The 22,724-nt window shown below is 35.1% G+C and overlaps 1 protein-coding gene across 3 annotated transcripts in view; it reads right to left on the bottom strand.

Moving 5' to 3' along the window:
* The window catches only part of HHAT (hedgehog acyltransferase), a 479,576-nt gene that overhangs the window by 276,287 nt on the left and 180,565 nt on the right, over nucleotides 1–22,724 (bottom strand). The window lies entirely within an intron of this gene.

Here is a 22,724-nt window from a genome sequence, read left to right as displayed (position 1 = left end):
TCTTCTTTTCTAGGTTAAGCTTCCTTAATTCTCTCACTTGATACCAAGTCCAGTTTTTTCACTATCTTTTGGTCCTCTTCTAGTACCATTCAGCTTTTCATTGGTCTTCCTAAATATAATACTCAGAACAGGACATAATACTCTACCAGTCTTCATCCAGTATTTCAAATTAAAAAGCTTGGTATTGTCTTCAACTATTCTCTTGCTCTGTTTCTTTTATTTCACTGGTCATGCCCTGCCACCTCAGTATCTAGCATCTATTCCTTTTTTTTTCTTTCTTTTGTCTCCACCCTGATACAGGAACTCATTACTATCCTTCTGGACTACTGCAGTAGGGCCCTAACATATTTTCCTTTCTCTATTTCTCTCTTTACCAATACACCCTTTGTATTGGACTCAATTTATTTTACTTATCAATCTGATCACGATACTCTGTAATCCAGACTGATGGATGGCTCCCCATCGTCTACTACATAAAATTTAAACTAGTCTCATATTCAAGGGCACACCCTACTCTTCCAGCTTTATCTCATATTCTTTCCTCATTCTCCCTACACTTAAGTTGAAGTGGACTATTCACTATGCTCCATCATGCTTAATATATTATGGTTTCCATGACTTTGTCAGAACTGTTTTCATGTCTGAAATTTCTCTTACTCTATATATTGCATTCTCTTTGATTTAAGGACAAAATTGGGTACTGCCTCCTCTATTAAGTCTTCCCTGCATATACATTTTCTAAGGATTGTTCATCCTCTGATATCATCTAGATCAGTGGTTCTCAAAGTATGGTCTAGAGAATCCTGGGGAAACCCTTTTAGAGAGTCTACAAATTCAAAAATAGCTTTTATTCCCAATATGGTAAATGTTTATAAATATAATCCAGATAAACAAAAACTCTTTGGAGAGATCCTCAATAATTTTTAATAGGATAAAGATACTGAAAAGAAAAGTTTGAAAACCACTGATCTAGACCTTAACTTGCATCTCTCTCATTAACTTATGTTATTACTTTGCACTGCAGTCATTTGTGTTTTCCAGTAAAATCTTCTAGTATTTCCTTGGGACATGGAGGTGATTCTAGATTTCTGAGGGTTATAGCGATGAAATGTGAGTTCTGACAGGTCAGGTGTTAGCCTTGATGATAATTTGTTGTTGTTTCAGTTGTTTTCAGCCATGATTCTTTGTGACCCAATTTTGGGGTTTTCTTGGCAAAAATGCTGGAGAGGTTTGCCATTTCCTTCTCTAGCTCATTTTACAGATGAGTAAACTGAGGCAAACAGGATGAAGTGACTTGCCCAAGATCATACAATTAGTTATTTGAGTCCAGATTTGAACCAGGAAAATGAGTCTTCCTGATTCCAATCCCATTACTCTATCTCTGAGCCACCTAGGTACACTCACCCCACCTATTTACCCCCTTGATAATAAGGTAGCCTTTATATAATACTGAAAATCTGCAAAGCATACTGTATATGGTAAGTCATTTGATCCTTATACCAACCCTGTGAAAGTTGTTATTATGTCCATTTTACAGATAGAGAAACTGACATGGAAATAGGGTAAGTGTAAAACCCAGGTCTTTCTGACTCCAAGCCCTGGGCTCTAACCATTGTGTTATCTGCTTTTTAAGCTTGAGAGAGTTTTGAATATAGACCCGATAATGAATTGTATGTCTGTTCTTCTAGGATCAGTGGAGATAAGTGCAGAGATAGTTATCACTAAGTGAATTCAAGATGACTTATTTTTCTGGCCACCAAAACTATAAAGACTATCCCTTTCCCTCACCCCAGTAGCAGGTAGGTGCTACAGTGGATAGATTTTGGGCATTAAATCAGTAACCCAAGTTCAAATCTAACCTCAGAGGTACAACTTGAACATGGTCACTTGATTTCTTTTTACTTCATTTCCTTCAGTTGTAAAATGTAATAATAGCATCTCTCTCTCTAGGTTGTTGTGAAGATCAAATAAGATAATACTGTAAAACACTTAGCATAGTGGCTGGCATATAGCCCACCATTTCAAACACATAGTTGCCAAAGTAATATGCCTGAAACGTAGGGATGAATAAGTTAATTTCTCAATAAACCGATGGCTCCTTATTATCTTAAGGATCATATTCAAACTCTTCTATTTAGTATTTAAAATCATTCATATATAACCTGGCTCCAACCTATCTTCACAGGCTTTCTGGATCCCATCCATGTCCTCTTCAATGCATCAAAAACCAAAGTATGTCAAGTGTTCAAGACTTGTACTTGGTAACTAATCACCTACTCATGTACTTTTAATTTTCAACTCTGTTTGGAGCTTTTAAAACTCACCCAAGCCCTCAGTAGGGGCCATAGCATCTTGGTTCATACCTACGCATTGTGTACTTAAAGCCCCCTCTCTCTTAAAAAAAAATCTGAACTTAACAAACAATAAAGAAAATGAACATTTCCTAGAAGAGAAAAAGAAATGGTGTACATGAAATGGCAGTTCTCTATTATGTCCAATCTGCTTTTCATTTTAAGTATGTCATAATTTCAATTTGTAGCTTTCAAAACTGTTTTTCTGTACTGCTCTCCTTCCTTGCCTTGCTTCCATTCCCTTCTCTGCATTCTTTAAAAAGATGCTTCAATGACTCTCTTTTTATTTCTTGTCATCTTATCACACTACCACTCATTTCCATTGGAAAAGTAAAGAAAAAAAGTAAAACAAAACCATGTAACAAGGATATATAATCAAGTAAAATCCATCTCTCTGGAGAGACATCTCACAAATACATGCCCCAGAAGAAAGATTATAGATGGCCCAGAAAAAGGCAGAACTTTTGTTGTAAAGCATTTTACAGTGTAAAAAATACATTCCTTACAGCCAGCCAGGGGATCCGGCAATGCAAATATTCTTATGCAATTTTACCGAGGCAGAAATAGAATGGAGACTGAAGGGAGATGCACAATCAGTCATTTAAACCTAGTGGAAAGCTCTAGCTTTCCACTCTCAGCTCTAGACTCAGATTCAGCTCTAGAGTCATGGAACCATAGATCTATAATTGAAATGGATAATAGAGGCCATCAGCATCAAATACACTCCTCTCTTTTTCAGATGAGGAAACTGAGGCAGAGGCTAAATGATTTGTCCAACATGACACAATTAGGAAGCGTCTAAGGCAGAATCTGATCCCAGGTCATAGGATCATATATTTAAACTTGAAGTGAACCTTAGAGACCACCAAATTCAACCCGTCCCCCATGTTGCATAAGAGACTAAGTCCCCAAAAGATCACCAAAAAAAGAAAAATTTGAGGCAGGATTTAAATTTGTCCATCCTCTATCAGACATCTTTTGACAGACAGCCTAACATTAGTGGATAGGGCACTGGACTTGAGATCAGAAGAAACAAGCTTCAAATCTTGCCTTCAACACCTTACCTCAATTTTCCCAGCTATATTATAGTCTTTCTATAAAATGAGTAGAGTTGGATGAGATGTACTAGAGCTTCCCTTCCAGTTCCAGTGCTGAATCAAATCTAGGGCTTGACAGCAAAAACCCTATCTCTCTCAAAACTACTCTCCCTATTAAGGGGAAAGGGAGAGACTGAAGGGAAAGGCTCAAAGCATAGATTCTATAAACAGTAATCCAAGAGGTAAAATTCATTCCCTTCCCTTCTCTTTCCCCCAGATCATACATCTTAGTGTTAAAGATGTCCCATTTATCATTATTATTATTTACTTCACATAATTGGAGTTGTTTCTACATAACTGGGATTGTTTCCACAGTATAGATCATTTAAAGATTGGCCTGTGCTCTCTTTTGGAGATCTCTACTCACCACTGCAGATCAAAATAAAAATAAAGGAAATCCTGATTAGGGGAAACAAAGTCCCCAAAGTATCCTAAATGTCTTATGGCCAGGTTTTGCATTTACCCCATCCTTCCCCATGGATTTCCTTATTAATGCAATGTATCTACCACCAATAGTAGCTGACTACAATCTCCTAAACAAAAGCAGACTGGAATGCTTGTTTTAATTCAAATTGGAGGGCAGGGAGAAGGAACTTAGGGTTTGAGGGAAAGGGCTTCAAGGAGAAGTATGTCAAATATAGATGACAGCAATTGTTAAGGTGACCACTTATAGAGCAAAAACCCAAACAGGTGGGGAGTGGGATAGAAACTTAATTTAAAAAGCATCGAGCCCTGAACTTTAACAAATCATGAGGAAATAAATTGCCTCCATGAGTCTCAGAGACACTCCAGCTGCCAGCAGCTCCCTAGCCAGGCACAAGGATCATAAATTTGAATGAAACGAGTCATTTCTCTTCTAACTACCTGTCTGTACCTCCCAATCATCTCCTCGGGTCACCTTCCATTTTGAGCTGAAGTGGTTAGTCTGAGTTCCCAGGTAAAGCCTTTAGAAAAATCTCAATGAGATCCTGAGATAAAGAAGCCAGAGAAACAAAAAAGTGTCCCAGCTAGCCCAAGCACCTCAGCAAACTGATCAAGTTTTAGTCTCTAACTACAGGCTACTTAATTCCTTTAGTCAATGTGAATATTTTCACTAAGTAAACATTTATTGTAATCACATGCGCAAGCTTCTATTGCAGTGTGTTATAATTTGGAAGTTGCATTTTCTACAGTTACTGCTGGAGGGTCTCCACCACTATTGCCAGTGGATCCTTCCATAAACTAGAACAAGATTCTACTGTTACCCTTGATCCCAGACAGAGGGAGTTGAAGGGTCAAGGTTTAAAGAAACTAAGTTGGGAGGCAGCCACAGAGGAGCTGTGCTACTTTCAAAATAAAAGGTCTTGGGTTCAAATTCTTTCTTCACCACTTACTTTTTTAGTTCACTACTTCTGAGTCTCAGTTTCCTTATCCACAAAATAAGAAGTCTCAGGAATCCTTCATCAGCCAAGAGATAGTCCAAAACCAATCTATTGTCCATTGCTTCACATGTCAGGGAATCCAATGATTCCCCCTAAGTTTTTGAAGTCCTGCAAAAGTCTTTTTAAAGAAGATTGTCACTTTCATCTTTAAATCTAGGACCCTTTGATCCTATGCCTATTAAGTTTCTGGAGTGCTGACAGAAGCCTTCCTAAAATGTAGGACTGTAGTATTCTTATAATCAGAAAATTCTGATATGGGCCATGGTGTACGGGTAGGAACAGAATCATAATGTGCGTATGAAACCTCTCTTTGTGTTGTCAGACTAAAAGCTCACAATTAAGACTATACAGCAAAGAAACTCTCAGAATGCAAGAAAAAAGTAGCTTATCTTTATCTGGAGACAAAATCTATTATAAGGTGGAAGCATTTATTAAGCACCTACTATGTGCCAGGAACTGTACTAAGTTTTTACAGTTATTATCTCATAAGTACCCAGGCAGCAAGAAAAAGTGTAAAGAAAGTGTGCCCCTGAGAAGAAATAGTATTAATTCAATAGACAGGAAGGGAGAGGAAGACCATGTCCCAATAGCAGTGATGTGGGCATAAGCAAGACAATAGCAAAATGTTATCCACTCTCTAAGCGAGTCAGTGAAAAGGCACTAAATGCTTAGGATTATATTCAATTTGGGATAGCAAAAGACTTCATTTGCAATTAGTTATTAGCAAATTCAGCCCTGTTAAATTTTTTCCCCTTTGGAGCTCAAAATGTCTCCAGTGGACAGCTTTTCCTTTAGACCCTCATTCAAGCTAGGAAAAAGTTTACTTCCCACTTACTACTTTTCCAAAAAGGGCCTATAGTGTTATGCATAAGCAAAGACTGGGTATAGAGATCTTGAAATGGAAAAAAAAATCACTAATGGTTGGGGTGTGGAAAGGAAAGAAAGGGGAAAGAAGGAAAGAAGTGAGGGAAGAAAGGAGGGAGAAAGGGAAGGAGGAAGGGGGAGAGGGAGAGAGGGAGGGAGGGAGAGAGGAAGGGAGGAAAAAAGGAAGGAAGGAAGGAAGGAAGGAAGGAAGGAAGGAAGGAAGGAAGGAAGGGAGGAAGGAAGGGAGGGAGGGAGGGAGGGAGATAATAGGAGGTTTTCAAATCATTGCAATGTCTAAAATAGAAGTCAGTCATCAAGTAAACTGATAATGTCCAAAGACATAGCCTTGTTCAAAACAAGAAGCTCAAGTTAAGGAGGCCCAAGGGGCAGTAGGATCAAAGGATAAGAAATTAAAGACTTGACATTGAGTGAATAACAGAGTACTGAGGTAGAGAAGGAAAATTCCAATTTGTCACACTTACCAGTCTATGAGAGCTTTTCATGCCAAGCAATGCATGGTTGAGTTCCACCCTCTAGATCTCCTGAATTTCCTTTAGCCAAAGAGCTCTCAGTGCTGTCAAAACTCTCATTAACTTCCATAGCAACCATAGAATACAGGTAGCAACAATCACCCCATGCCTTTTGGTCTAGGGCTTGACCCTTTTTCCCATTAAACTAGTGGCAATTCAACTGGAAAGTATACTCACCAGATGTGCCAGTTACATATATCAAAACTGGACAAAGGGAGCCCTGGCAGCAAGCACTGTAGTTCACTTAAACCCTTTTTAAAGATTTTTTTTAAACACCAATTCCTCCCAACTCCAAACACTAAAAATGAATTAAAATGTGCAAGCAACTAACTCCATGTGCCTAATGAATTCTAGCATTCCTTTCCTCCCAAAATTAGTTTTTTTTATTTTATACATTCAGTATATACTTTTGACAGAAAAGATCTCCACAACCAGAGAATTTAGATTGTACCCCAACAGAATCCCTACCACAAGAATCACCCAGCCTTTGCTTGCAGGCCACCAAAGAAATGGAATCTGCCACTCATTGAGGGAACCCATTCACCTTTGGAACAGCTTTAGTTGTTAGAAAGCTTTTGCTTATTGGAAACCTGTATTTGTCCCTTTGCAACTTCCATCCATTGCCCTTGTCTTGATCCTCTGAGGCAAAATGAAACAAGACTTAATCCCTGTTTCATATGACAGCTGTTCAAATTTCCCAATTATGTTATACCCCACATTTCTCTTCTCATTATTAAACATCCCCAATTCCTCCAACTGATCTTCATTTAAAAAGGACATCTGCTACCTTAGTTTCACAGAGACCAAAATTCTCCTGATGTTATTCCTTAAAGCTGTATAATCAGAAGGAAACATAAATTTATGTAAGGAACATGACCAAGGGCACCAATAGCTGTCTATCCAAACCCATAAATCGCAGCTAGCATTTTTTTTTGCTCTATCTTCACATACAAATGAGACAGCCAAAAGAAAAGCTGATGCAATATCAGGGTAGTTTAAGAAAGGCATGGTCTCTAGGAATAACAAGATGATAATTCATTCAAATTCTGCTGTTCGCATACCACATTTCAAGTGCTGCATTCAGAGTTTCAAAAGGATAGTGGTAAACTGGAGAGCATCAATAGGAAAGCAACCAGGATGGTGAAGGCAGGCTATTTGGCTGAAGGAAGTAGGAATGTTTAATCCAGAGAAGAAAAATTCAGGGGGCATAGGAAAGGTGCCTTCAAATATTCAAATGGCTGTCATGTGAAAGACAGAGTAGATTTGTTCTTTTTAGTCCTGGAAGGTAGAATCAGTAACAATGTACAGAAGCTACAAAGAAATAAATTGAGGCTTCGCTGGACCCCATCCTATCCCAAAATCTTAACAATTAGAAAAAAATGGAATGGCGGATAACTGCCTTAAGAAGTCACTACTTCAGTTGAAGTCTTCAAGCAGAGTATGGATCACCATTTTGTTAGGTATATTACTACAGAGATTCATTTTAGGCTTCAGTTGGACTAGATTAGTAAGTAAACATTTATTAAATGCCTACCGTATGCCAAGCACTGAAAAAAATGCTGGGAATATCAAAAGCAAAAGCCCTCAAGAAGTTCACAATCTAATGATGAAGTGGTCATTAAGGTGCCAACTCTAAAATTCTGTGTCCTCTTTTAAACCTACAAAATAGAATGGCCAGTTCTATGGTAATACACTAATAACCTTCTGTCTAGTTGTTTAACTACCTTGATTATAACAACCCCAGGCTGACATATGAATCCAATCAGCTGACCTCAGGACAATAATAAAAATATGTGGAGAAATCTGCCATGTGTCCCTCTTGTGGATTTTCTTCCCTCTCTAGGCTGAACATAATTATTTCTTTCATATGATGAAAGTGCACATTCTCCAGTCCTCTTACCCTTCTGATCCACTTGGGAGATCAACACTGATTTTTTTGACATATGGTGGGTATAAGTCCTTTTCTCTCTTCTTTGAAAATCAGAACCATTTACACCCAATCCCAATCTTTGGACATGTCTTTCATCATTTCTGAGCATATTTACTGAGCAGAAAAGCATCGTTCTTATTGCAGAGCTCTAAGCAGGAAAGAAAAGATGAGAAGTAGAGGTCATCATTTCCATCACCATTTTCCATTGTGGTTCTCTGTACATCATTCCCTGACGTTCTCTTCCACATAGTCTCTGAGATCCTACTGAGATCATTTATCTGGCCAAACTTTTCCTAGAGGCTGAAACACAACTAGATCAATTTTGTTTTGACCAGTGATTACCTAAATCTGGTTGTGACACCATGACAAGGCAACCCACTCTGGGTTTCTCCCTGCTACAACTCTACCCACTTCTTGGTGTGCCCAAAAATTAAGCCCTCACTCTATCTTACCCACTAATCCCTTGAAATCTTTATGTCCCCTTCAATAAACTCTCCAGATCTCTTTCTCTATAACTTCACATAGAGCTTCCTTTGATATTCCCGGGCATAAAAAGTAGGTTGGGATAGAGGGAGGAAGCCAAACTCATTCCCAGCTAATCCCCCATGTGGAAAAATGGTGGGGATAGAGTTACCCTATTTCAAGATCCTCTCACACATGGGGCTAGAAAGAGATTGAGAAATTTCTAATCTTAAGGGATAGGAAAAAATTTAAACCAAGAATAACAGAAATAGAGAGAGAAATACCCCAGGAAAAATAACTGACAAATGAGAAGGCTAAAATGCAGAAGCCAAGAGACAAAACCACAATGAATCTGGAAGTACAGAAATATATATCACAAGAAAAAAAACTGTCAAGTTATAAAGAGTCTGTATATTCCCACTTTTTGTTTATTTAATAGGACATCACAATATGCCAACACTTGGGCAGCCAGTTGGCTCAGTGGAGAGAGCATTGGAGACCCTAATTGCAAAGCTAGCCTCAGACACTAGCTGTGTGATACTGTCTCTTAGTCTCACTTTCTTTAACTATAAATTGGGGCTGATAATCACACTTGTCTTCCCAGAGGTAGATGAGATATATTTGTAAATAACTTACCACAGCGCCTGACATACACCTAATAAATACTTATTTCCTTCCCTCCTTAATAAAGACTAGCCACATCAATTGACAAGAAAATATATTTGACAATAAATATTATTCTTCCTCCCTTCTGTGCAAATGTACTTTAAATGCAAATAATTACAAACAGATAAATTATTTTAATTTGAAATAAAAGTTTCGTCCTACTGCCAAGTGAAGCTGCTTGATCTGAGGCATTGTTAAATTCTTATTCTTCTAGAATTAAAACAAATTATAATGTATGAAGCTAACATCCTAGCGAGATCCAGGGCTTTATGCAAAGCAAATCAATTTAAGTTACATGAACCACATTTATAAGATTCCTCAGCTTCAAATAGTTGATATCCTGATCTCACAATGCAGTCAGATTTAGTTTCATAGACATGAACTACCTGTATATAACAATAACAAACAGGCTTTGGAACATATAGTACTACTGAGGAGTCTGAGAATAGAGGAGTCCAGGATGAAGTAAACATTTTTTGATGAAAGAAATTCCTCCTTTTTGTTCCTCTAAGAGTGGGACAAATTCTAATCCAGGAGAATAACAATGATAGAAAAAAGGTCCATATTCATTCCCAGAATTTTCATGATGCAAAATAGAGCAAAAAAAAATCCCTCTTTTTCCTATTTTCTCTGTTCTGTCTGTTTTTAGGACACAGGGGAGATTTTAGGTGAAGAAATGGGAATGCTTCCAATCAAGTGAAAAATCATATGATTCCAGCATATACTGGGGGGAGGAGGTGTTGGAAGGGGTGGACACCTGAATGAGTATAGAGCACAGGATAAATGGGATGCTGGATAAAGGACACAGACAGGAACATACGTAGAAATAAAGAGTATGAATTTGGGCTATAATAAACTAAATGGAAAGAATAGAAAGCTTGGAAAGCAAGAAACTTAAGTCAAAAAATTACCATGAATAAGCCAGAAATGTGGACAGTCACAAGTAAGAAACTGTTCATTTGTAGAGCTTTGGTGTTTATGATTAGAGCAATAAGCATACAGTCAAGAATACTTGAGTTTAAATTCTGCCTCAGATATTTACTTGCTTTATGATTCTGAGAAAATTCCTTTCATTCTCCTGGCCACAGTTCCCAATCTATAACATGAGGGGAATGGACTTCTACGCTGCTTTCTAGCATCTATGGCCCTACCATGATGCACAGCAATAAAATAGCCATCTTCTCTCCAGCAATTTCCAGAATAAACCAGGACCTCCATAGACACTACTCTTTTATTTTGAACTAAACTACAAACTGTCTAGAATATTCAATGTATATCCCAAACCTTATCTACAATATCTGGACAAGATGATCTCTGATGGTTCTGCAATTCTATAATTCCTGAAGAAATAGTGAAAGGTCATTACTTTATAGCCTTCCACATTTGAAGTCTACAACACTATTTTAAAAGCAGTCCCCAGACCCACAAGGTAGCATACCTCCCCTTCCCCCGTAAGTCTCCTTTTTACTGCTCATCTACCACTTCACAAAGCAGATTTGACGTTTAATATCTGGTGAGTTAAACTGCCTAATGAATGAAGGTTATAGATTCAAATAACAAGTAGGGAGAGTAGCCAAAAGGAAGCAATTTAAAATAATTATATGGCTTCTAGTCAAGAGAGATGGCAGACTACATTATCGCTTCTTTTTGTATTCCATGGGTATTGATTTTTTTAGCTTAATAAAGAGAGTTCAAAAGGTTTTCAAAGCCTTAAATATAATCACTAAATCACTTTCTTTCTTATAGGTTGTCAGAACCTCATACTTACTAGTTTTAATGATTATGGGACCAGTTCTTCTTCCTTGTTGTGGATGCCAATGAGAGAATACACAATGCTAAGCCAAACAATATCTCAAGAACATGTATAACTTGTCAGCTTTTGAGCCAAATTCTTTTCTTTGTAAAGAAGAGTTAGAAGTTTCTGACATTCTGAGTCTGCAAAGAATTGGCAGAATTTTTTTTAAAAAATAAAGTAAACAGGTTTTTGTTTTCCATCTAGTTAACATACTTTCTTTGGCTTTCCCTGGCCAAAAAAAAATCTATATAATTAAAATCCCTATTATAACAAGGAAACAGAAAGTATGCATAGGCTGAATCAACCAGTAATGACTGGGTCATATGTGCCTGGAAATTGCTTTAAATTCAACAGTGTATCAATACACTGCCTGTCAATTCAAACTGATGCCTATTTAAACCTCCCCTTGCCAACTTGTTCAAGCAGAAAAAAGCCTAATAATGGTACAAGGCTGGGAGTATTGCAACCACTTGAAAATAATGCCCAATTTCTAGGTGAAAACCCCAAATTATCAGTAACATGAACAGCCCTTTCATTGCTTGTGTACTACATTTCCTTTAACTCAAAATGCCTAAAGAAGAAATAAAGGACTGATTGGAGAGATTTCATGATTAATGTATGCTAACTTGCTACAGTCTTAGGTGAGGTCCAAAATAGTATACTCACTTTAGCAGAATGCAAGCAACACTCCTCCTTAATTGATCATCCCACTCAATCTGCATATCTATGTTACAGCCAAAGAGGAAACTCCAGCAGAGAAAAACAATTAGTAAACATATTTATTATAGCCCTCTTTCCATCTCTGCTAATAAGAAGTGTCAGGTATAACTAAGTGCCAATTCACTTAAATTTCATTTATCTTGAATTGTAGCAGGGATCTTGACATGGCCAACATTTTCCCAAGATGAACCTGTGATCTGCCTTGGTTTATGGCTGGTCATTTAGATGCTCCTGTGTGAAGGCAGGGACATGGTTATTTAGCACATGACTATAAAAGACTGTGCTCTCAGGCAGAGAATATAACACAAACTGGTTAGAGATACCTATGTGTTCACTTTCTCTCTTGGTTATGGAAGGATGTTCTAAACTCTTTTTAAACTTTTTTTGGCTTGCTCCTCTAGTGAACTCTTCTTAACCCTTCTGGGATAGATCCTCTTCCCCACTCCCAAGTCTTCCTATGGGCCTAATTGTCCTTAATCACAAGAACTGAGCTCCTTCTCCAAGCCAACCTGACCTAATTAACACTTTACTTACAGTAACAAAAAATCATTCTTTATAACATACACAAAAGGAACCATAATTTTATAAATTTCTTTATTTTTAATTTATGGAGTAAAACAAGCATTTCCATAACAGTACAATAAAAAGATGATCACACATGAAACTAAGAATCTACCACATGTAGCTTGCTATGCCTTTCAAATATACAACAAAATTATCATGTAAATTTCTTTTTTTTTTCTTTCTTCTTTCCCTCCCTCCAATCCTAGATATGGCTACTATTAGACACAAATAGGTATATATACATATATACACACATATATGTATAATTATTTTATATTTACTCCTATTCATCAATCCTTTGTGTGAATGCAGATAGCATCTTTTTTCATATATCCTTCATTGTTAATTTGGGTATTTATGCTAGACAAAATAACTTATTCACTCAAAGTCATTCTTAAAACAATATTGCTATTACTATAAATAATGTTCTCTTGGTTCTGCTCATTTCATTCTTCATTACTTTGTGCATATCTTCCCATAATTTTCTAGGTTCATTGAGGTTATCACTTTTTATAACATAGTAGTCTTTCATCATAATCATATACTACAATTTGTTCAGCCATTCCTCAGTTGATTGCATCATTGCATTTTCAAATTTTTTGTCATCACTAAAAAATCCACTCTAAACATTTTTAGAACATATGGGTTCTTTTCCTTTTTTCCCTAATGATCTTTGGAAAGAGACCAAATAATAGTATTGCTGGGTCTTAATAATTCTTTGGGCATAATTCCAAATTCCTCTCCAAAATGGTTGATCAGTTCACAATTTCACCAACAATGAATTAGTGTTCCAATTTTTCCACATCCTCTCCAAGATTTATCACTTTCGCCTTCTAGTAGATATAAAGTGAAATCTCAAGATTGGTTTTCATCTGCATTTCTCTAATCAATAATGAGTTAGAGCACTTTTATATTAACATAGTTTTGACTTCTTTGTTGGAAAATGCCTATTCATATCCTTTAACCATTTATCAATTTGGGAATGATTCAGGAGAAGAAAGAGAAGGTAGAAGAGAGGGCAAAAGAAGAAAAGAAAAAAGAACTAGAATTAGAAAAAGAAGAAACTATATCAATTTTGGAATGATAGGTGTACATTCAATGTTGATCCTATCCACTTGAATGAGGTTGGGAACTATGATACAGAAAAAGAGATAATTGACATAAGGGAGTGTATGGGCTCAATAAAGTGAGGAGTGGTCATGTCTGGCTGAATTTGCTGCAACTTGTAAATATACAGAGAGTATACTTAGGAGATTAAAAGCTGCACAGAGCAATGGTCAGAGCCAATACTGGTAGAAAGGTCTGAAAAAGGAAAAAAAAACATAGCTATTTTATTAGAGAGAAATTAAGTAAGAAAAATATTCACAGACTATATCTGGAGTTTTCATTAGAACATGCTAATATTCATGAACTTAAAAGAATCAAAATAAAATCCATCAAGTTTTGAGAATATCTAGCTTAAAATTTATTCTCTATCCTCAAAGAGCTTACATTCTACTGCTTAAAAATCTTCAAGAGTTCTCTATTGATGCTAGGAAAAAATATTAATGCCTTAGTATGGTGTTTAAAATCATTTAAAACCTGTCTCTGACCTAGCTTTCTATACAATTCATATTAGTCACCTTCACATAGTCTTTGTAGTGTTGTTCATTTGTATCCAATTCTTCATGACCCTATTTGGGATTTCCTTGGCAAAGATATTGGAGTGGTTTGCCATTTCCTTCTCCAGCTCATTTTGCAAAAGAGGAAACAGAAGCAAACTAGGTTAAATGACTTTCCCAGGCTCACACAGTTACGAGGTAAATTGAGGTGAGATTTCAATTCTGCTCCTCTTGACTCCAGGCCCAGTGCTCTATCACTATGGTCTACATTCCTGTTATCCTAGACAATCCATTGCTCCCATACTTGGCATAACATTCTTTTCACCATACCTAGATAGAGTCTATTCTCCTTGTTTGGAGTGCAATTCCTACTTATCACCAGAGTTTGGAATCCTTAGTTTCTTTAAAGGTTCAGTTAGGTTCTATCAACAACAGTCATTTGTGACAATCTTCCATTATTAATACTCTATTCCCCCTCATTAAATTATTTTTGTATTTATTTTTATGTTAATCTCTCCTCTCTTTCTTCTCATCTTACGTTACTCAGATGTCTTCTCTTATTATATGTCCTTTTCACCATCCTAAATAGAACGTATATCTTGACCCCTATCCCCATCAATATTCTCCAGATTACCTCCTCTGTCATTCACACTCATTTACTTATGTTCAGTTTCTCTTTATCTATTGTTTCCATACTATTTAAACATATCAATGGTCACCTCTTCCTGAACTCCCCAAAGCCTTCATCTGATCAATCCATTCACATTAATAATCATCTCAACTCTCTTAGCTTTCTTACTTTGAATGCAATAATATTTTGCTACCTTGAAAAATTTTTACATTTGACTCTCTCTTAGCAATCATTCTTTACCTTCCCCCTCCCTTTGATGGCTAATTGAGAATGTCTTCAACAATTGCCCTGACTTTCTCTCCACTTAGATTCAACTAACATCTGTTGCCTCTGTTTACATATATTCCTAACTGCCCTAATTATGAAAAAGATAATATGAGTTAAAGTATCATCTTCCCATGTAGGAAATTAAATAATTTAACCCTACTAAGTTCCTTATTATTTCTCTTTCCTGTTTCATCAAGAATGCTTGAAAATTCTTTATTTCATTGAATATTCCTTTCTTCCCCTGAAATATTATACTGAGTTTTGCTGGGGAGGTGATTCTTGGTTGTGATCCTAGTCCCTTTGCCCTCTGAATATCATATTCCAGGTCCTCTGATCCTTTAATGTAGAAGCTGATAAATTGTGTTTCTTTCTGTCTACTTACATTATTTTATCCTTGACCTGGGAGCTCTGAAATTTGGCCATAATATTCCTGATTTCTCTCCCCAGCTACCATGACTCAACGATGCTAGGGCAACAAGTAGCAATCTCACTTCTGCCCCACTGCATGCACAAAAAGGGAGGTATAGTAAAATAGAAGTGTACTTCTGCATGGGGAAGCATTATGTTGCAACACTGTTCAGTCAGAGAACTAAAAACAAAGAACTGTAAGTGTGGAATCTATACTAGACCTGAAGGAAAAGGAACTGACATTTATCTGGGACTAAATCTGTTCCTCTAGAAGACATGTGGGGCAGGGACTAAGACTAGTAAAAAGTAAATTTCTCAATGTTAGAAGAAGTTAAGTATATTTTGAGGAAGAAGCCTCTTGAAGATCTTCCATCAAAAAAGGAGTCAGAAATTGATACACAGGAAAACATGAGGGAAAGATTGAAATCACCAAAGGTCTTAAGAAAAAAAAAACTCAAAAAGAATACAATAGGCTAAAATAAATCCATAAGGAAGTTATTATAAAAAAGTGAAGATGGCCACCAAATCAATCTAATTACCTGCAAACAACTCTAAATGAATATAACAAGAAAAGATAACCAAGCAAAAATCTAATGAGGCATTCCCAAGAGAACACAGAATGTTTCCAAGTGATTCAAGGGAGAAATAAGAATCTTGAAAGCAAAAGTTCAAAGGAAAAAGACATAATCTATAGCCTGCACTGCCCAAATAATTAACAAGGAAAAATGTGAGTTCACAATTTCTATGAAGCTGAAGAGAAAAGCAATTGGAAATACCAATATATTGAAGTAAAGGAAAATCTGCAAGAGAAGCAAAATGCAATAAAGTTAGAACACATGATCTTGATACAAGCAAAAGACACTGATCTGCAGAATCAACTTAAAGATCAAAGTCCCCCAGGAAGAACACAACAACACGAACAACAAAAATTTGAACACTGTATTTCAAGAAACAATACAAGAAAATTCACATCTGTTATAAGGAAACAAAGTTTTAAAAAGAATTAATTCAAAAGAGTATCATGCTGCAAATTTCTAGATATATAATGATTGAATTTTATAATTACAATGAAAAACAACAAATTATGCAAATGAACAAGGAAAATATCTTCAAATATAAAGGAAAAGCAATTCAAGGACTTTTTTATACCCACCAAAAATGGGATTATAACAATTCATTCAATAAGTCATTCATTACTACTAACTTCTACTTGTAACAGGAGTCAAAGACAGTTCAATATTAGGAAAATGTCAACATCCTGAATAAAATTAAAAACCAAGAACACACAATTTTCTAAAAAGAGAAAAAGCCTTTTGATGAAGAACCTTCATTTGTTTAAAAAATTCTACAAAATATAAGCACACAGTTTTTTTTAAACATTATTAAAAAAGTGTTTTTCTAAAACTAAATGCAAATATCATAGGCAACAAGGATTCTCTAGAAGCTTTACAATAAACATGGAGCAAAGTAATTCCTTCTTTTCCTGCTATCATATAATAGATCTTAAGCTACAATAAAAAATAGTAGCTATAAAAACTATTGGTAATGGTTAAATAGAGACAAATCAATGAAACAGTTTAGACAAAGAAGAATAAAAAATAACAGAACTCAACATAGTATGTGATAAACCAGGAAACATATATTACTTAGGAAAGAACTCTCAATTTAATAACTACTAGGAAAACTCAAAAGCAATCTGAAACAAAATTAGACATAGGCCAAAATCTTATACCATATTCCATAATAAATTCAAAATGCTATGTGACTTTAATATTAAAAATCATACCACAAAATGTTAAAAAAGAAACAGATCATATGCCATTCAAAACTATAAGATGTAATCTTAACCAAACATGGAAACAAAGTAATTACAAAAATTTAAAAAGGTAATTTTGATTGTGTGATATTGAAAAGCTCATAAATTAATGCAGCTAGGATAAAAAAGGAAATAGTAAAATGAAAAGGAAAATTGTATGAAAAAAAGTTTGATATCCAAGATATATACATATGTATGCACAAAAACACACACCATATATTAGTTGTATTTTACACACACACACACACACACATACACACACACACACACACAATAAAAAACAATTCCCCAATAGATAAATTGGCCAAAAATATAAATGTATAAACAAACAATTCCTCAAAGAAAAATTGCAAATAGTAACTAAATTAAAGAATTCTCCAAATTCCTAATAAAAGAATACACATCAAAATGACGAGTTTTGTCCAGTAAATTGGAAAAGGAAAAATATAAGGATAGATATATCCATCTCTTGATCCTGAGAATAAACTACTAAAACAACAACTAAAATTTATATAGCATCTATTATGTTCCAGATGCTACACTAAGTATTTTATAATTATCTCATTTGATCTTCCCAATAACCCAAGAGGCATGTATATACATAAAAGGTGGTCATTGATAAGAACAAAATATCCATATAGATATAAAAATATTTATAGCAGCACTTATTGTGGTGTCAAAGAACTAGAAACAAAGTAAATATTCACTAATGAGTAAATGGCCAAGCAAACTGCATTACATCAATGTAATGGAATATTATTTTGCTTTTAAATAGTAATAAATATGAAGAACACAGAGGAAGCATGGGAAGATTTACATGAATTGATAAAAAGAAAACAAGCAAAGCCAAGAAATTAATATATGCAATGTCTAAGACAATGTAAATGGAATAAACAATAACCAAAGAACAACTGAAAATATTGCAAAATTACAATGAAAAGCATGGGTCCCTCCAAAAAAAAAGTGATACTAGACATTATTTCCTCCCACTCTTTTGTAAAAGTGGGAGGTCTATGGGTAAGGCACATTATATTTATTTTCAGATTTTTTAATATACTAATTGATTTTTTCTTTTTTCATTTAAAAATACTGTTTCTTATATGACATGGCTCTCTAGAAAAAGAGAAGAATTGTGGAGGGAAATTAGGTGATTTCAAAACAAAAATACTGATAAAATTTCTTTTTAAAATTTATAAAAGATAACCAATTAAAAACAAAAATTATTCTTGTCTAAAAAATTTGAATTAATCTGAAAGAAAAACTGTTATACTATCTACATTAAACTATCTCCTTATACAATCTCCATTTCTGAGGTCCAGGAAAGACTCCTCCATTTAAGTAATTATGATAGACAAAGGACAAAGGGAATGGGCCTTTGATTGATCTACCTAAAAGCAGTAGCTTTTTTCATATTTCCTAAAGAGATTGGGACATCGATCAAAGGAAAATGTCTCTGATTGTTCCAATGATCTGCTTGGTAAGAGAGAGGGGGTCTGGGAAGGGGAGGAAGCCCTTGAAGAGAGCTTTATTCTTTTTTTAATGTTTTTGTCCTTTTAGAAAAATCATATAAATGTCCTACAATAGTTAGTTGTAAAACATATATTCATATGAGCAAGGAAGAACTGTGTTTTTATAATTTCTCAGGAAGACAGTGGTCTAATTTTTTTTTCAAATCATATGATACATAATTTTCAACATTCACTCTTGTAAAACCTTGTATTCCAAATTTTTTCCCCTACCTTCCTCCCACCCCTTCCTCTAGATAGCAAGTAATCCAATATGTTACACATGTTCAATTCTTCTATACATATTTCCGCAATTATCATGTTGCACAAGAAAAATCAGATCAAAAAGGAAAAAGAAAACAAAATAAAAGCAAACAACTATAACAAAAAGAGTGAAAATACTATATTGTGATCCACACTCAGTCCCTACAATTCTCTCTCTGGGTGCAGATAGCTCGCTTCATCACAAGACCATTGGAACTGGCTTGAATCACCTCATTGTCGAGAAGAACCACGTCCATCATAATTGATCACTGTATAATCCTGCTATTGCTGTATACAATGATCTCTTGGTTCTATTCACTTCACTTAGCATCATTTCATGTTAGTCTCTTCAGACTTCTCTGAAATCACTTGCTGATTGTTTCTTATAGAACAATAAAACTCCATTACATCCATATAATTTATTCAGCCAGTCTCCAACTGATGGGCATATACTCAGTTTCCAGTTTCTTACCATAGGTCCTTTTTCCTTTTTTATGATCTCATTGGAATACAAGCCCATTAGAGACATTGCTGTAATAAAGGGTATGCACAGTTTTTTATTCCTTTGGACATAGTTCCAAATTGCTCTCCAATGGCTGGATCAGTTCACAACTCCACCAACAATGTATTAGTGTCCCAGTTTTCCCACATCCCCTCCACCGTTCATCACTATCTTTTCCTGTCATCTTAGCTAATCCGAGATGTGTGTAGTGCTACCTCAGAGTTGTTTTAATTTGCATTTTTTCTGATCAATAATGATTGCGAGCACCTTTTCAAAAGACTAGAAATGGTTTCAATTTCTTCATTTGAAAATTGGCTGTTCATATCTTTTAACCATTTATCAATTGAAGCATGGTTTGAATTTTTATAAATTTGAATCAATTCTCTATATATTTTAGAAATGAGGCCTTTATCAGAACCTTTGGATATAAATTTTTTCCTAATTTATTGCTTCCCTTCTAATCTTGTCTGTATTGTTTTTGTTTGTACAAAACCTTTTTTAACTTAATATAATCAAAATTATCCATTTTGCATTCAGTAACATACTTGAGTTCTTTGGCCACAAATTCCTTTCTCCTCAACAGATCTAACTTGCTTATAACATCACTCTTTATGTCTAAATCATGAACCCATTTTGATCTTATCTTGGTATAGGGTGTTAGGTGTGGGTCAGTGCCTAGTTTCTGCCACACTAATTTCCAATTTTCCCAGCACTTTTTGTCATATAGAGAGTTCTTATCTCAGAATCTGGGGTCCTTGGGTTTATCAAACACTCAATTACTATAAAATTGACTCTTGTGAGTTGTGAATCTAACTTATTCCACTAATCAGCTATTCTATTTCTTAGCCAATACCAAATGGTTTTGATGACTGCTCCTTTATAATATAATTTTAGGTCTGGTATAGCTAGGCCATCTTCATTTGCAATTTTTTTCATTAATTCTCTTGAAATCCTTGATCTTTTGTTCTTTTAGATGAACTTTGTTGTTATTCTTTCTAGCTCTGTAAAATAATTTCTTGGGAGTTTGGTATAGCACTAAGAGCATTAATTTAGGTAGTATTGTCATTTTTATTATATTAGTTCAGCCTACCCTACTCAGCACTTGATATTTTTCCAATTGATTAGATCTGGCTTTATTTCTGTAGAAAGTGTTTTGTAGTTGTGTTCAAATAGTTCCTGACTTTGCCTTGGCAAGTAGACTCCCAAATATTTTATACTGTCTACATTTATTTTAAATGAAATTTCTCTTTTTATATCTTGCTGCTGGACTTTACTGGTAACATAAAAATGCTGATGATTTATATGGATTCATTTTGTATCCTACAACTTTGCTAAAGTTGTGAATTGTTTCTAGTCATTTTTTAGTTGATTCTCTAGGATTCTTTCAGCATACCATCATATCATTTGCAAAGAATGATAATGTGGCTTTCTCATTACCTACTCTAAATCCTTTAATTTCTTTTTTTTGAAGAGAGTTTTCAAAGTGAGATTGAGTGGTTTTAAGAAAATGATTCTCCATGATTGAGTGACTATTGTAAATATCATTATTAAGAACCTTACAAATATTACTTCAAATTATCTTTATGGGAAAAACGTCTGAAGGCATGAGACAATTGTGCCAACTGGGACATTTTTTTTCTCTCAAGCAGAACAATGCTTGAATTTGAGAAAATGATAAATTAATAAGAACTATTTCTTGCAAACTTGCATCTACAATGAAGAATACAATGTTAATTGTTTTTCTTTAACATAAAATATCCAAAACAGATGGTAATTGTTTGAGGTTATAAAGTTAATGACCAAGTCAGAACTATGGGCTTCAGGCTGAATGAGAAATTAATATAATTATTTAGTGCTCCAGTAGCAAAGAACCATATCTCTTGGACACAATTTCTCCATGATATATAAAAATAAAATCTTTTGTATACCAGGAAAAGTTTAGAGGTCTATGTCCTAATCAGAATAACAACAACAACAACAACGAGGACAACAAACATAATAATAATGTCATTTCAATAACACTTTAAAGTTTGCAAAACACTTTATAAATAACTCATTTATCCTCACAATAATCCTGGGAGAAAAGAATTATTATTATCCTCATTTTACATAACAGGAAACTAAAGATGGAACTTAAGTGATTTGTCTGGGTCACAATGTTAATAAGTATCTGAGGGCAAATTTGAACTCAGGTCAGTATTATAGATACTACTCCATCTTCTTAACTACCTATTGCTGTTCGGCAATGCAAAAAGAACTAGATTTGGAGTAAAATAAATTAGAGACATCACTTTTTAGGAATGTGACCAAAAGCAAGTTAGTTAACTCCTATCTGCCTCAGTTATCTTCTCTGAAAATAAAAGGGTTGTATAACTTCATTTCCAAGACCCTTTCTAGCTTTTGATTATCATCAAAAAAACATCAATTAGTTGCAGAGTGTTTATTTTATTGTGACTTTAGGGTTGAAGATAGGCATGTAAATTGTGTTTGGACTTCAAGTTTCCTCTGGGAAATTGAGGAAGAAAAAACAAAGTATTATGTTCTTCTCAATGTATTCCCAGTACCAATTTGCTATTTCAGCAGGCATCAAATTGGAGAAAGGGCCAGAGGAAAATCAGGGAAACAATCAATTATTAGCACTAAAAGCAGAACAATTTTTGTTTTCTGAGAGATTTGATGTAGCACCTTAAGTTACTCTATGATCTTTATTCCCTAAAAAAATTAGCTCATGAACTTCACTGGTAATCAGAGTATAATTAGTTCAAAGCAAAAACAGTGAAATAGGATAATAAGAAACATAGCAATGAAATATTTCCTTTACAAACCTTAGGGGCACATTTGAATTAAAACTACAAACACAAGGTCAGCAAGAAGACTGGACACATGTAAGAAATGTGGAGAAGTACACATATAGGCAATACATGTAGCCAGGTCATAATTTGTTTTTGTTTTTTTCCAAAAGACTGGATCCCACTGGTCTAGAAAGAACTCTGGTCTCTGAAAATTTCTCAGGATAAAAGAACTCCTAACTCCCAGCATATAGTAATAAAAGGGCATAGTCCAAGAGTAGAAGTTTAGAAGGGCAGAGCCTGCTGGGAATCAACATCTTGGAAACAACTATAACAACCATAGTTACACTTTGACCCAAAGCCATGGTCTCAAGAGAACCAGGTGCCTATAAAGAAGATGAGTCTCCTGGGAAAATCTTCTAAGAAAGAAATAACTGTGGTACCCAAAGCTTGCTACAGTAGCATGCCTCAAGGAACACTGGGCTTAATAGCAGCCAGGATCTCCTTTCATAAACACCAACCTTATCTCTAACTCTGGAAA

Source organism: Sarcophilus harrisii, chromosome 4 (genome assembly GCF_902635505.1).
Source record: "Sarcophilus harrisii chromosome 4, mSarHar1.11, whole genome shotgun sequence".
NCBI lineage: Eukaryota > Metazoa > Chordata > Mammalia > Dasyuromorphia > Dasyuridae > Sarcophilus > Sarcophilus harrisii.
Note: the sequence above shows the minus strand (reverse complement) of the source record. Positions and strands in the feature narration are given on the sequence as shown.